The sequence below is a fragment of the Phasianus colchicus genome, chromosome 35 (genome assembly GCF_987193195.1).
Source record: "Phasianus colchicus chromosome 35, bPhaCol1.hap1.1, whole genome shotgun sequence".
NCBI lineage: Eukaryota > Metazoa > Chordata > Aves > Galliformes > Phasianidae > Phasianus > Phasianus colchicus.
This window is the reverse complement of record NC_143470.1, coordinates 1,061,185-1,073,269: the sequence shown is the minus strand read 5'-3', so window position 1 is coordinate 1,073,269 and position 12,085 is coordinate 1,061,185. Positions and strand designations below refer to the sequence as shown.

The 12,085-nt window shown below is 53.3% G+C and overlaps 1 long non-coding RNA gene across 1 annotated transcript; it reads left to right on the top strand.

Annotated features, from left to right (window-relative positions):
* Positions 1–3,867: 3,867 nt before the first annotated feature.
* On the top strand, positions 3,868–6,430 carry LOC149913725 (uncharacterized). The gene is made up of 3 exons (XR_016460983.1): positions 3,868–3,901; positions 5,003–5,092; positions 5,735–6,430. It is a non-coding gene; the product is annotated as an uncharacterized LOC149913725 (long non-coding RNA).
* Positions 6,431–12,085: the final 5,655 nt, after the last annotated feature.

Sequence of the window (12,085 nt, the reverse complement as noted above, 5' to 3'; positions counted from 1 at the left end):
AGAGGTGTAAAGAAGAAGAAAGAGGAGCAGTGAAGCCAGCACTGACAAGCCAGTTCCTGGGCAAATACCCAGCCAAAGCTCCAGCACCAGAGGCAGGTCGAGCCCAGGCAGTGGCATCTCCGAGCATCAGAGGAGAAGGACGAGGAGCAGAGAAAATCTCCTGTGATGGCACAGTGCTGGAGACAAACAAAGAGAAGCCGAGTGGCCCTCACGGAGCCCAGGCTCCAATGATAATTCCCAAAATAGTGATTCAGTCACCATCAAGCTCTGAGCACAGTCTGCCTGAGAAGCCCACCTACGACCCCAACTTTCTGATGCCACCACCACGCTTCCGCAAGCGACGTCGAGCCCGAGACAGGGCGCGAAGGAGGTGCGTGATTCCTATCCATATCATTCCGGGGTGCCATCTCCCTGTAGAAAGGCAGAGGTGGAGGAACAGCGGGGACTCTCCCAAGACCCCTTGGCTCTGAGGGATGGGACGGCTACGCTTCCTGGAGCCTTGGGCTGGTGCATCACCAGAGGCGAGTTCCTCCTTCTCCAGTGTCTTGCTCTCTTCTGCGGACACACCCAACGCACCAAGGCCCACGATTTGGCAGCATCTGGAAGGCCCAGCAAAGCGCGAGGCTGCTTGGGGCCAGAGAGGAGACTTTCTTTCCGGCTCGATGCTCCTCTAGGTCCCTGGTGGGAAGAGCAGGGCTTTGGGGATGGGGGTGGCATAGCTCAGGAGCCAAACACTGCAGCTGGACACCTGCTAGGGAACAGGTAGAGAGAGGGAGTGAAATGGCTGCCCTGCCCTCAGCGTCCTGACCTGAAGCCTCCCATGGGGTCTGTGTGTGGGCAAACTGCTCCCCAGACCTGTGCTATTGTTTGAGAACAGTTTCTCTTCTTTTACAGAAAATAATTGGTCTTGTAACCATGAAAATATAAGCAAGACTATCAGAGCAGATGCTGTGGAGCAAGATAAACAGGATGTGAACGCAAGGCTGAGAACCAAGGATATCTCTAGAAAAGAGAAAAGCAAAAGGAACGGCTCACAGCTCAGAGTGGATAAGCGCCCGCATGCATGCACAGAGAGTGTTTGTGGAATACTTTGTTGATGTGTAAAGGTGGATGGGAAAGTTGTAAAGGCGGATGGGAAAGCCAAAAAAGGAAACTTGTAAATGTATCTAAGTGATTGGAAAATCTTTAATAAATGATTCGGACCACCCTTCACATCCGAGTCCGTGCCTGGTGTTCACATTTGACCACCTGGAAAGAGATGGAGAAAAGTAAAACAGAGGTCTTGCAATAGATGGTGCAGTTTTCATTTCTTCCCAGTGCTCTTTCACGGGAATGAGGAGGAAGGCTTTCTCAGCTGGGCTGTGGCTCCGAAGCCGGCCCAACACACGGATGGAAGCGGGGCTGTCTCAGTGCTGCCCGCAGTGTGGAAGGACAGAGAGCTTTGAATCCTGTGATCTTACGGACGTGACAGCACGTGGCTGTGACGTGAGCTATCACAAGGCACTCTGTGATAGCTGCCCGTCAGCCTGAGGGACAGGGATGGTTCTCAAACACGAGGGATGAGCTGCTCAAACACGAGGGCTCCCCTCTGGAGCAGGATGGGGAGCGCAGAGCCGCCGAACGGCTGCTGGGAGGATTCCTCCTCTGAAGGCCCTGGGCACTGAGGAGAGGCGACCCTTTGGGCTCCACAGGTTTGGCACAGCCCAGACAGAGCCCCGATGGATTGCACGCCACTGGGAGCAGCTCCAGACACCTATGGCACACCTGCCCATGGTGCTTCCCTCTGTGGGGTGGGCATGTTGTCCCCTAACCAGGTTCTATGCCCAGTGTGTGTGAGGCCAATAGGACACCACAGACCTATAGGAGGCACCCCTTAGGCAAAAAGTCTTTTCTTATCTGGCCTCATCCTGCTTACCTGCATTCCTATACAATGGTTAACCCTTATCTTGTCCTCTCCTAACTCAATGCAGTGTGACAACACACAGGCTCCAGGAACCCGGCTGACGTCACCTGCGCCGTGACATCCTCTGGCTGGCCTGAAGCCTCCCAGCTTCTTTGGCCTCGCACCCTGACCAGCCAAAGACTGCCGTGCTGCACTTGGTCCTTCCAGGCAGAAGCTCTTTGGCTGCAGGCAGCCTCGGGAGAAGAGGGAGGGCCCTGCAGAGAGGACAGCCTCTGTCACACAGAGGAGGAGAGCTGAGCAGCTGCCTTACTCGGCCTGTGCTGCAGCCTGACATGAATACGGTGTGACTGCAAAGCAAAGGGATTTGTTCTCTGGTAATACAGGTCTGAGAATGGTTCAGTACAGGCACACGATCCACGTTTCTTGGAGTTGTACGTGGAGTGTGTTTGCAACTCCATACATCCCGTCTGAAAACTGGCAGGTTATGTCTTTGTGCTGACTGAATGAAGATGGAGTCAAAAATATACCTACAAATTCATCCTTTCTTGGGAATCTTGAAACCTGTTCTCAAATCTCTTTATCATAATGGAAAGCAAGGCTGCTTAGTTTCTGCTGCTTACAGGACTGTGCTTAGCCACTGTATCAAAATGCAGAACATGGCTTGCCACAACCAGAGCTTGCCATCATTTCTCTCGTCAAATGCTGCTATGGTTTGAGACAGCAGACAGAGGTTGATTTTCACCTTGAAGATGCACGTGTAACTCATTTCAGTGAGCAGTCAGCTCCACAAAAAGTGCGAAATGCGCACATCACCACCAAACTACTTAAACATCCTCTGCTGCTGGCAACATTTCCCTTCCTCTGGTGTTGCCACAAACAATCCGAGGCCAGTGGCATCCTGGCTCGGATCAGGCACGGTGTGGTGAGCAGGACTACGGAAGTCATCCTGCCCCAGTACTCGGCACTGGTGAGGCCTCACCTGGAGCTCTGTGTTCAGCTGTGGGCACTTCAGTACACAAAGGAGATGGAGGTGCTGGAGCAGGTCCAAAGAAGGGCAGCAAGGCTGGGGAAGGGCTTGGAGAATATGGCCTACGAGGAGAGACTGAAGGGACTGGGGCTGGTTAGTGTGGGGAAGAGGAGCTGAGGAGAGACCTTACTGCTCTCTTCCAGCAGCTGAGAGGTGACTGCAGCAGAGCGGGGTTGGTCTCTTCTCACTGCTGACAGGTGACAGGACGAGGGAAATGGCCTCGAGTTGTGAAAGAGGACGTTTAGGTCGGATACCCAGGTTGGAAAAACTTCTTTCCCAAAGGGCTGTCAGGCACTGCAATGGGCTGCCCAGGGAGGTGGTTGAGTCACCATGCCTGGATGTGTTTAACAGCCGTCTGGATGCGGTGCTCAGGGACGTGATTTAGCGCAGGGCTGTTAGTTAGGGTAGGATGGTCAGGCTGTGCTTGGACTCGATCATCCTGAAGCTCTTTCCAACCTCAGCCATTCCATCATTCTATTTGCACGCCCTGCAGATGCTGCTCGGAAACCGCATCATCTGCTCCACCCCCCGGCAGTCACAGAGGGAACGCGAGGGAGCACGGCCTCCCCGAGCACCTTTACTGCGGGAGGGCGGCAGAGGACACGGGCAGCCCGGCCGGGCCGGCGGCTCTGACGGGAGCGCCGCGCCTACGGCACGCTGCACGGCACCGCAGGGAGCGGAGCCAGGAGCTGCGTGACGTCTGCGGCTACTGGCCGCCCGCACGTGCCCGCCCGCCGTCTCCGCAGAGCCGATTGGCTGCCGCGGCCGTCACTCAACTCCGGGGCGGGCTTCCTCTCCACGGGCGACCGCTCCCGGCAGCTCGCCGTGCGCGTGCGCGTTCCGTCAGGCGGCGCCCGGCCCGCCACGTTGAGTGAGGGCGAGCCCGGGCGCCGGCCGTGCGGCGGCGTGACGTCATCGTTAGGCGACGCGCGGTGCTGGGGGTGCGTGTCACGTGAGCGGGGGAGGCCGCGGTACGGGGCTGGGAGCGGCTGCGGGGCTCGGGATGGGGAATGGGGTCCTTGTGGGGCTGGGCTGTGGATCGTGGGGACTTACGGGGTCCCGCGGCGCTGGGAATGCGGGTCTCGTGGGGATATGGGGCGTCCCTTTGGAGCTGTGAAGGCCTGGGCGCGTTTTGGGGGCCGCTTGTGGCTGGGGGTTGGGGGAAATGGGGGTCTCGCGGGGCGGAGGGTGGCACGGGGCTGTTTTTTGGGGTGTTCCTGTTGGACTCGGGACGAGGGTCTGGCAGTGGTAGCGGCCGGGGGTCTGCGTGCCTAATGGAGGCCGTCTCCCGACCTCGTGTCCTCTTGCAGGACTGTTTCTTTCTCAGAATCCTGTCCTGAACTGAAATCCTTTATGTACCCAAGTCTGACGCCAACCCCTGCTACGATTAATGTGAAAAAGGCTCAAAAGGGAATCTTAGAGATTTTTAACTTCCTTTGGCAGGCTTTTCACTGCCCCACTTGCACAGGGAGCCTACTCTATCTTGAAGCCCTTTCTCTACACCAGCCCCAAAGCAAAATCTCTCTCAAATGCTCCTCAGCCAGGGCATATTCAAATAAATTCTCACAATGGAAGGCTCTGAGCTGCCTTGGTGGGTGTGGGGAGAGCAGTGGATGTTGTGTAGCTTGACTTCTGCAAGGCTTTTGCCACTGTCTCCCATGACATCCTTGTTATGAACCTTAGGAAGTGTGGGATAGATGAAAGGATTGGCATCTAGCTGACTGGTAGAACTCAGAGGGTTGTTGTCAGCAGTGCAGTCTTGTTTAGAGCTGCATCTAGGGGGGTTCCTTAGGAGTCAATGCTCGGTCCAGCATCTTCATCAGTGACCCCATTATGCTTGAGGCAAATCTGATACAAATCTGGGTGGAGTGGCTGACATACTGGCAGGCTGTACTGCCATTCAGTGGGTGCTGAACAGAATGGAGAGCTGGGCAGGGAGGAACCTGGTGAATTTTAGCAAGAGCAAGTGTAGAGTGTCTCACCTGTGGAGGAATAAATGCATGCGTGACAGATTGTGTTTTTGCAGTAGAAACTTCCAGTACCAAGTTACTGAACTTGCAATTTTCTTACAGAATGGCTGCATAAATGGCTGGTTGGGTTGTTTTTCACAGTAAAGATGCTGAGCAGCAGGATAGAGCGGAGGCTGTGATGTCCTGATGGTGGTAAGAAATTAATCAAGAGAGTTTGGGCAATATCCACTGTGATCATAGATGAACAATGCAAGCTTTTGTAAAGGAATATGCATGGGAAAGACTGCTAAATAAACTTATTTTTATTTATTTATGCTTGCTAGCACAGCATAATAGGTATCATAAATCAGGAATTGGAGCTTAGTAACCTTTAGATATTTTATAATCTGGGTTTCTTCTTAAACATGGCTTTCATATGTAATAAGGAAAGGAAAAATACAGAGCAGAGAAAGGAAAGCCTGGCACAGGATAGAACAGGTTTAATGGTGTCAAGAAATATTGCCCTCCTATGTCCATAGAAATGGACAAAATGATCCTAAACACAATAGGTTGCTGATAGACCTCATATGGAAAAATGGATTAATAAATGCATCGTGTGGATGATAAGCCTGGAGTACCCACCCAGGCGGGAAACAGAAAAGCGTCTCCTCTGATGGGAGAAAAGGATATATAATGAGAAGTGTTTCACTGATCAGTGCGCGTTTTCTGCCTTGTTAGGAGGGGGTGCATGCCTGTTGTTGCAACAAATAAAAAAAAACTTTGCTGCTTCACTGAAATCTTTGCCTGAACAAACATTATTGAAGCTGGGTATTTCTCACACTTGTTTCTATACAGGTTGGGGCATGAGCTGCTGCAGAGGAGCCCTGCGGAGAAGGACCTGGGGTGTGGATGACAGGTTGGCCATGAGTCAGCAGTGTGCTCTGGTGGTCAAGAAGGCCAATGGCATCCTGGGGTGCATTAAAAGGAGCGTGGCCAGCAGGACAAGGGAGGTGATCCTACCCCTCTACTGTACCCTAGGGAGGCCACGTTTAGAAGAGCGTGACTAGCTCTGGGCTCCCAGTTCAAAGAAGACAGGGATCTCCTAGAAGGAGCTCATCAGAGGGTGACAAAGATGATAAAGGGCCTGGAGCATCTCCCATATGAGGAAAAGCTGTTTGACCTTGGGCTGTTCAGCCTGGGGAGAAGAAGACTGAGGAGGGTTCTGATGAATGTTCATAAATATTTAAAGGGAGGTGGGAGGCAAATGGTAGGGGCCAGGCTCTTCTTGGTGTGTAGTGGTAGGACAAGGAGCAACGGCTTAAAACTTGAACATAAGGAGTTCCATACAGACATGTGAAAGAAGTTGTGTACAGTAAGGGTGATGAAGCACCAGAACAGGTTGCTCAGAGAGGTTGTGGAGTCTCCTTCTCTGATAGTATTCAAGATCCATCCTGATGCCTACCTGTGCAGCCTATTGTATAGAACCTGCTTTAGTAGGGGGGTTGGACTCGACGATCTCTTAGGTCCCTTCCAATTCTGTGATTCTGTGAATCATAGAATTGGAGAATCTGGAAGCACTGAATGATCGTGGAAACATCATAGCATCTACATCTTAAAAATACAGTCAAAATACATAGCACTGTGATAGAATGGAGGAAAAAAATTACCCTTAATTGCCCTTGAAGTACTCCAAAATCAAGGAATCGTAGAATCCTCACAGAACTTGACTCAGGCAAGCAAGCACTAAGGACCTCATCCTTTCCCTCCCTGCATTTCCCCCACATCTCATAAAGGATGAGAATTCTCCTGTGTCCTCTTTCAGTTGCTCATATATTTAGAACAGCATTTTTAATTGTCCTTAATGGCAGAAGGCAGATGAAGCTCCAGCTGTGCTTTGCCCTTCTAATTTCTCCCTGTGTGGCCTTACAACACCTTTGCAGTCCTAATTTTGTGCTGGTGTCATGGTTTTGGTTTTTGCTTATTTGATTTTCAATATTCCACATCAAAACATCATGTACTGGAAGTGTTAATGCTCTAATTCTACGTACCTATCCCTATACATTGCGGAAGTCATGGGATCTGACCCTTCCGGGGGGGGGGCAGTCTCTTACTGCCTGGCAGTGGGTGCTGGAGGGTGCTTTCCTAGCCGTTCCAAGCTTTTTCAGGTTTGACTCGGTCTCGGGAACTCTCTCTCATATCTTATTTGATTTATTAGTCTCAATTTCAATTAGATTGTATTATATTGTATTATTTTGCATTCCGATATCATAGTTAGTAAAATAAGTTTACCTCCATAGATAGTTGCCGCTGTTTTTTTCCTTTTCCCCCTTCCTTCCCATTTTGTGGGCCCAGGTGGGGGGTGGGGAGGGCAGGGGCCTACTGCCCCCTGTCACGGGCATAAACTGATCTAGTTAATTCCGTGACATAGGGTCAGGTTGGGTGATATGGAGTTACGGGTCTCAGAATGTTATATGGGGGGGGTGAGCTGGGGGCAGGGATCCCAGAGTTCTGGGGCTACAAAATGTTGGGTCGCAGCGTGATGGGGGCAGGCAGGGTCAGGGAGTCCCAGGGTCGTGTGGGGGTATGGTTCACACAGGGCTGTGGGTCACGCGCCGCCATGGGGTCACGCACACACAGGGTTATGTGGTCATCTTGGGGTTTGGCTCATGTGGGGTCATGGATCGTGGCCCCACCTTTGGGCTACAGGGACCCCCAGTCCCATCTCAGGAAGAAATAAAGGCCTTCCAACACCGCCCCACCTTTTTACCTCAGACCACTCCTCACATCCCACCCTTCCCTCTATGTCCCCATAGCTCCCCATAAGTCTGTGTCCCACCTGCAGCGCATGTCTTGCCTTCTCCTGAAGAGCATTCTGCTCCTGCAGGCTCTGTTTCCACATCCATCCCATGTCCCCCATATGTATATTCATACAACCCCCCACAGATCTCCATAGCTCATTAAGGACCTCTTCAGACCTGGTACACCTCCCTCACATCCAGCCCAGGACCTCACAGCAACCCACAGTTCCCATCAACAACCCTTATCCCTGCTCTGGGCTTCCTCCTTATCCTCTCCCTGTTTCCTCCTTTGGACCTCCCTTACCCACTCCAGGACCCCCTTGGATCTCACAGCTCCCCACAGTTTCTGACTGGACCCCCATCTCCGTCCCAGGACCCCCACAGCCCACGTGGGGCTGCTGAACCTGGCGTCCTCACTGAATTGTGCCACAGTGCTGCACCCTGAGCCCTTCTCCAGTGCTGCAGATCCCAGGGCAGCGGGCACTGCTCTGTATGTCACCGCCCGGCCCAGGAACGCCATCCCTGCACTGCCTGTGGAAGTCTTTTCTTTGCTCCTGGCACATCTTCCATCTGCAGAGCACGTGAGGAGTGTCCCTCAGACTGCGCTCCAGGTTAACCTGCAGCGTCCAAACGAGGAATCCCGCAGCAACCCTCATCTCAGGATGGGGCTACAGCTGTGCCCCAGTGCCTTCATTAAAGAGAGGAGAATGAAGGAGCGTAACGGGGCATCTTTCCTCCTGACATTTCCCACCGTCTGCGTGTTGGCTGAGCCGTGGGAGTGGCATTTGGTCATAGAGCTGTGAGTGCAGGTATGTGTGCAAACAGGGGTGTGCAGAGATCATAGAATCATAGAATGGCCTGGGTTTTTAGTTTTCCATGTGTGTGTGTGCACATGGCTGTGTGCAAGTCTGCAGCTGCGCTCTTGTACTCCAGCATGTGGGTGTGCAAAGTGATGGGTCTGCACACGTGTGTTTGTATATGAACACTGATGTGTGCATCAAGGTCTTTGTACACGGCTGTGTGTTTTTTCACACATTTGCGTGCACATGGGTGGAGTGTGCATGCAGGTGTGCAAGGATGTGCTTGCATGTGCGTGTAAATGCACAGGTTTGTGTGCAGGGAAGTCTTGGACGTGGGTTTGTGGTTCTTCACACGTATGTGCACGCAGATGTGGGTGCAAGGGAGCAGCAGAGGTTCCTGGGAACAGGAGATTCTTGGAGGAGGTGGAACTCACACGAGAGTGCTGGAGAGCACAGGGCCGGGAAGCAGAGCTCTGCGCTCTGCACAACAGCCTGCAGGATGGCCTGGAGCGCTGATAGAAGCAGGATAGAGTCACAGAATCACACAGAATGGCCCAGGTTGGAATGGACTTTAAGCATCATCTCTACCACCTTCCCACCACAGGCAGGGCCACCAACCTCCACATTTCATACCAGACCAGGCTGCCCAGGGCCCCATCCAACCTGGCCTTGAACACCTCCAGGGATGGATGGGGCATCCACAGCCTCTCTGGGCAGCTGTTTCAGCACCGCAAGTAAAGAATGTCTCCCTGACATCCAGCCTAAATCTTCCCTGCCTCAACTTCAAACCATTTCCCCTTGTCCTGCTGTTCTTTACCCTTTCAGAGAGTTGACTTCCCTCCTCTTTAGAGGCTCCCTTTAGGTCCTGAAAGGCTGCCATTCGCTCACCCCACAGCCTTCTTTTCTCCAAGCTGAACAAGCCCAGCTCCCTTAGCCTGTCTTCTTAGGAGAGGTGCTGCAGCATTCTGATCATCTTTGTGGCACTCCTCTGCACCTTCTCAACATCTCTCTGCCTTCCTTGTATTGAAGGCCCCAGACCTGGATGTGATACTCCAGATGGGGAGTGTGCGCCGCCTCAGCTTCTACAGGTGGGTGTTTGGGGGGATAGGGGGGTACCAAGATGGGGACTGGGGCTAAGGGAGCCAGGGGCCGCGTGCTGCTCTGCTTTGCCCCCGTGGGGCTTCTGTGTCACTCAGGGCCTCTGCTTGGAGGCAGGAGGTGCTCTGTGTCCCCCCGCAACCCCCCAGTCCCTCTTTCTGACCTCCAGGGTCACACTCTCCTCTGTGCTCCCCTTCGCACCTGAATACTGGAGCACCCTCCCAACTCCAGTTCCCCCATTCTGATTCCTGCAGTCCTCCTCCACCCCCCACCTCACTGCCCCCTTCTCAGTTCCCTCCCCATTCCAAATTCTGACCCCCAGGGTGCCTTTCCTCGTCCCCTTCCCCTGTCCCACCCCTCCTATTCCCCCATTCTGATGCTCCTCTTCCCTTCCCCCCCCTCCGCCAGTGTACCCCCTGAATCCCCCATCCAGAATCACAGAATCACACCATCACCAGGGTTGAAATCACCAATAGCTCTCACTAATCCACGTCCCTCAACACAACGTCTCAGTGTTCCTTGACTACCTCCAGGGCTGGTGACTCCACCACTCCCAGTGCAGCCCATTCCAGCACCCAACCACTCTGTTGGAGCAGTAATATTTCCTAACGTCCAGCCTGAATCTCCCCTGGTGCAACTTGAGGCCATTCCCTCTCGTCCTATCGCTGTTACATGAGAGAAGAGACCAGCCCCCAGCTCACCACGGCCTCCCTTCAGGAGTTACAGAGAGCAATGAGGTCTCCCTGAGATCCTTCTTGCAATGAGGGGCCCAGAACTGAACACAGCGCTCGAGCTGCAGCCTCACCAGAGCTGAGTGCAGCGGGACAATCACTTCCCTGCTCTGCTGCCATCACCATTTCTGATACAGGCCAGGATGCCACTGGTCTTCTTGGCCACATGGGCACATTGCTGGCTCATGTTCAGCTGCGTGCCAACCCATTACCCCAGGTCCGTTTCCTCTACGTTGACTTCCAGCTGCTCTGCCCCACGCCCATAGCGGTGCCTGGGGTTGTGGTGGCCAAAGTGCCTCTCCAGTTGACCAGGAAGGCTGACAGCTTGGCTTTTCACCTCCCCCAGCTCCCCAGCACGCTTGGATGAATCTCATCTGGCCCCACGGACTTGTGGCAGTCCAGGTGGAACAGGATGTGAACTTTGGTTGGAAATGCAATGCCAAGGGCTGCACAACTGTGGGACAGTTCTGAGTGTAAGGAAGGGCATCTGCTGGGTGAGTGCTTTGCTGGGTGAGCATCGCCCTGCTGAAGAGCAGCCGTTGTCTTTGCAGACAGCCACATCCACGGGGATTGGAAGCTTTTTCTGCCTTCCGGCTCTTGGCTGTTGCTCTGAGAGTGGAGGTTCTTGCCCGGAGAGAACCACCAGCAGAAAGGATCCCACGCGTGGCCTCTGAGCCCCTTCAGGCAAACCAGCTGGATGAGCGTGGCCTGTGACCTTGGCTTGGAGTTAAGCCAGCAGGCTTTGCCCAAAGCAGAATGACCTGTGGGCACAGCGTCCAGCAGGGGGAAGTGACCAACAGCTGGAGACAGCAGCAGCTTGAGCAGCGCTCTTGAGGGAAAGCCTCACTGTGAACACAGGCCCAGCAGAAGAGTAGCTTGTCCCTGTGCTCACATAGTAAGGTCTTCCTTTCTGACCTGTTACCTCTCAGCTGGTGCCTACAGCTGTGTGATGTGCTCTGCAGGAAGTGCTGACGTTTTGCATTTCACCTTGTCTTTCATCTTGCTTAAAAGCTTAGAGGCCATTTTAATTTCCACAGCCGTGAGCTTTGTGCCGCAAGAGCTCTCCAGCTTCTTCCTGTGATGTGAGGCTGTATTGTGTCTACTTTAAGTCAGGCTCTTTTCCCTTTTCATTTTAAGGTAGGAAAATTAATTTCTGGGCCGGGAGGAGAAGAAATGCGACAATCTTGCCGGCACTGTTCAGCTTGCCTGAGTTGCCAAGTGTTCCTCATTTGTCTTGTACCCTTCAATTCCAAGTCCAGGTCAGAGGTAAGCACCTACAGTTAAGTAAGCGATTTCACTATTTATTTCTGACTGTGGCAATTCAGTTCACAAGTCACACTTCATTTACAGTGCCTGCCTTAATTCTGACAAAGCTTGCAGTTGCAGCTGACTTCCCAAGGCTGCAGTACATGGTGGTGGCACAGCCTTGGGCTTCTGCATTTGTGCTAAGGCCACATTTCCTTCCTCTGTCTTGCAGGTCAGCTGGCGCTAGAAGTGGACGGTATCCCAGTGTGAATGAAGGTCAGTAGGAGCAGCTGCTGATGGGAGGAAGGAAGTGCAGGCTACTGGACCTGAAGCATCTCCCGGTACGGTAGCAGAGGAGGCGGTAGTGATGCTGGGGGGCAGTTGCAGAAGAACGGGAGGAACTCCTCAGCAGGAAGCCACAACCCCTGCAGCAAGCTGCAGGAGACTCAGCACGTGTGGATGCCCAGGAAGAAATGCAGGCCCGGTGTTGGAGCAGCGCTGGCCACGGAGTGCTGCAGCCCAAGAACAAAGCTA